Source organism: Schistocerca nitens, chromosome 7, assembly GCF_023898315.1.
Source record: "Schistocerca nitens isolate TAMUIC-IGC-003100 chromosome 7, iqSchNite1.1, whole genome shotgun sequence".
In the NCBI taxonomy this organism is placed as follows: domain Eukaryota; kingdom Metazoa; phylum Arthropoda; class Insecta; order Orthoptera; family Acrididae; genus Schistocerca; species Schistocerca nitens.
The window spans coordinates 511,912,310-511,916,440 of NC_064620.1; the positions used below are offsets into that span (position 1 = coordinate 511,912,310).

At 42.3% G+C, this 4,131-nt stretch overlaps 1 non-coding gene across 1 annotated transcript; it reads right to left on the reverse strand.

The window, feature by feature from the left end:
• Window positions 1-555: 555 nt before the first annotated feature.
• LOC126196837 (U6 spliceosomal RNA) lies at window positions 556-662 on the reverse strand. The gene has a single exon (XR_007539269.1). It is a non-coding gene; the product is annotated as a U6 spliceosomal RNA (small nuclear RNA).
• Window positions 663-4,131: the final 3,469 nt, after the last annotated feature.

The following is a 4,131-nucleotide window of genomic DNA, read 5'->3' on the forward strand; positions in this document are numbered from 1 at the left end:
ACAACCTAAGGACATCACACACATCCATGCCCGAGACAGAATTCGAACCTTTGACCGTAGCGGTAACGCGGTTCCAGACTGAAGCGCCTTGAACCGCACGGCCGCACCGGCCGGCTTCCTTTTCATTAAATTCATCCTTAGAAACAACAAACTTTAGCCACTGATGCTGCGAATTGCTGTAAACCACATGGAGAAATGAAGTCATCTAAAGAGGTGAGTGCAAAACTTAGGGCCAAAACAGAGAAGTGTTAAATAATTGAAACCCTCAGCTGCCGACAGGTGTTGTTGATATACTTCAATGGGGACAGCAGAAAATGTGTGCCCCGACCGGCACTCGAACCATCTCCTGCTTACATGGCGGACACTCTATCCATCTTTTTTTCTCTTTTTTTTCATTTAGTTCATTGTTGATCATTGTGTCTGGTAGTTGCGGACGTCACATGACATTCGTTCAAGTTCGTTGTTGAACCTTTCACTCAGTTCTTTTATTACAGAGGCCAAACAGTACTCTGACCGAACACTCTTAGCTATCGTGCTGGCTAAACTCTATCCACTGCACCAACTGTACGCTTTACGATTTTGCGTGTCATCCTTGCGCAGGGGCCACGCTAATCTTCTCTCTATCGTTCCAACTTTAGTATATGTACCGGCGAAGCGAGTATGGACACATACCTTGCACACTTCCAGTGAGACCCACATTCCCAACTGTCCACAATCTACATACGTAATGTTCCAAATAGATATTTCCCATCCACTCATTACTCGCGCCAACTAAGGTGACGATTCCCGTAAGAGTTCGGGCAACCTGTGCGCATTCGCACAGACGAAGGTCAATGGCCGAGTAACCATTAACTAAGAGTCTACCATGTAAGCAGGAGATCCCGTGTTCGAGTCCCGGTCGGGGCACACATTTTCAGCTGTCCCCAAAGAGGTATATCAACAACACCTGTCGGCAGCTGAAGGTTTAAATTAACTATCATTTAATCTAGAGAAGCTGAACGGTCATAAATGGTGTCTGTTCTTTCGAGAACAGTTACTATCTTCATATACCAAAACAGAGACACTGACACACCACAACATGTCATGTACTCTAATCCAGTAAATTCCATTCCACAAGTCAGATTCTGTATGACTTGTAAATTCTTGTTGAAAAACGCAGTCATATAGCTTAGGTATTCATTGTTACAGGTTCATTTGTTCCTGAAGCTTTTCATATTCAAGTACGCAGTCAGATAGCTCATCCAAATGTTAGTTTTAAGTTTTTCATATAACGATCTGTTGAGGGCTTAAATGACAGTGAAACTGAAACTCACACAACACATGCACAGTGTTATAAAGGTTAGCTTTAGCCACTGATGCTGCGGAATTGGTTGCATATTGGTTACAAGTGGCGAACTCTGTTGCTAGACGACACCATTTGAAACCATAAAAACGCAGTCGGATAAACATAACACACTCAGTGGTTACAGCTGCTCTGCCTTGTTACTAATTATATACGTACTTTCTTTTTCAAAAATGGTTCAAATGGCTCTGAGCACTATAGGACTTAACATCTGAGGTCATCAGTCCCCTAGAACTTAGAACTACTTAAACCTAACTAACCTAAGGACACCACACATATCCATGCCCGAGGCAGGACTGTAAAGGTCGCGCGGTTCCAGACTGAAGCACCTGGAACCGCTCGGCAACATCGCTTTCTTTTTCAGCAATAATTCGGTGTTGTTGTCTGTCTGTGTTAATATAAGAATTGCGTGTGACATATTGTCGAGGATGAAGAGTTACGAACATCATTGTTTTCCCTGTGACATGACTGATTCTAAGTGGCAGGGCAAATTATCTTGCGTTATCAGAACTCATTATCTCTTTTTTGTAAGTGGTTTTGTGACGAGATATATTTGTTAGTGAGACATTATTGTCTGTCATACTTTTCTGATTATTACTAACGATGGCTCACTGCACAAGATCCGCTAGTCGCATTAGGGGCCTCAGGGAATTTCCAAACGCAGAAACCACTAATCAAGAGATTTTCTCTACAGAACATACCCATCCTTCAAATACTGAAGCGGAAAACGTTCGCACAGACAATGCGACGGTGTTTCTACTATCTCACTACAAGTGTCAAACAGTGTAACGGATGACCTCAGTGGAAATGCAGAACGCACTGCCGAATTAACAAATAGTGAAGTATCACAGAATAGTGACACATCACGACAAACCTTTTCAGAGGCAGAAAATACAGGTTCCGTATGTCATTCTGAGGTACAAGCAGCAACTCAGAGTGCTTCACATAACAGCAATGTTCAGTTTGGTACGAAGGATTCATTGCAAACACTGTTAGATGCCTCGTTTAAGAAGTTCCAACAAGATACACAAATTCCAAATCATGCTAACAAAATCCTAACAGGACACACAAACAATTATACAAGGCTTGGAAACTCAAATCGTGCAGATTACTACGTTGCAAATAGACTTGCACATTCAAATCACGACGTCGCAAACAGAAAATAGAACAATAATGAATAAACTGACCAAAACACTGCAGCCTTAAGAAACTAAAAACAACACCGTTGAGACTGTGACAACTCAACGAACAGAAAGAATCTCCAGGACTGAGCAAAGTTGAAAAGCCGACCACTGTGGCCGAGCGGTACTAGGCGCTTCAGTCCGGAACCGCCTCGTGGGTGGAATTGTGTGATGTCCTTAGGTTAGTTAGGTTTAAGTAGTTCTAAGTTCTAGGCGACTGATGACCTCAGATGAGTCCCATAGCCATTTGAACAAAGTTACCAAAAGCACAAACAGGATGTATTAACTGCCGTTAAAGCAGAAAAACCCAGCACTTCGATCACGGATCTCAAGCAGCACTGCAATCAAAATGCCTGTAAAATTACAGAAATTAGTACCAAAACAGATTCTGCACAAGAAATTGTGCATTCTATTGTAGAGCAGTTGGTCACAGTTTCTCAAAATACTGACGACCTAACGACAAAAGTTAGACTTGTGCAACAACGTAGACGCAAGCCCTAACGTCGCTGCCCCAGTACACTTCTCCCAAACCGAAGAGTATTTAAAAACGAAACTTGTACAGGAAGGGCAAGTGCTCATCAACGCGAAAGTAAAAGGTAGATTAAATTCTTTAGAACGAAAACTTCTTAACACTCAAGAAATACCAGCTCCTACTGTAGCGCAAACAGATGGTGAAATTACGCAATAATCGGATTGCGTCAGGGGTCAGATACATGTCGGCCGTTTAGGCGACAATACAAGAGGGCAGCCTCATTCAGAACGCATTTACACTAGCGTCTATCAACCTGAATATTACAATAGGCAACAACCAGAACAATCGATGGGATTGTATCACCACAATTTTGAACCAAGACGGGACGATAGCATCCATCAGGTAGGAAAATTTAAAACCTTTCGTAATGCTAGTAAAGAAATACACGCAAGGGCCTGGCTTAGCCAATTCCCTTATTCTTTACCCCCCGAATGGCCGATTACAAATAAGTTGGGATTCCTGTGCTCTTGTTTGGTAAATCAACCGGCTTCTCGAATGTGTTCAATAGCGCTACAATGGCGATCATTGGCACAATTTCAGCACACCTTTTTGACGGCATACTGGTCTCCCACAACGCAGTCACGCGTAAAAACCAGCATATTAAATCAGAAATCGTTTGGAAGGTCGGAATTTACCACCCGAACAACTTTGAGGGCTTGGTGCGTAGAAACCAGTATTTAGTTAATCAGCACACTGCAGCAGAACTTACCAGTATTTGCATAATAAAACTGCCCAATTACATAAAACATGTCAGAGTCCCCAGTAGATGCAAAGACGATACTGATGAGTTCACAGCTCTTTTGCAAGATCTGGAAGATGATGACGATAATCACCTCAATAGGCAGGGCTCTAATAATAACAAAAGCAGAAATAATAGAGAAATGCAAGTTTCTGTGAACCTGTGTGGTAATAATGGCCACTAAAATGACGATTATCATTACGAAAATCATGCATACCAACATGACTATTCTCAACACTTTGCAAAGAATCCCCAGTTTACGCAGAACAATCAGCCTATGCAAGGTTTTTGCAGTAGTCCTCACAACTGCAAGAATTACGACCAACGAAACCATCAG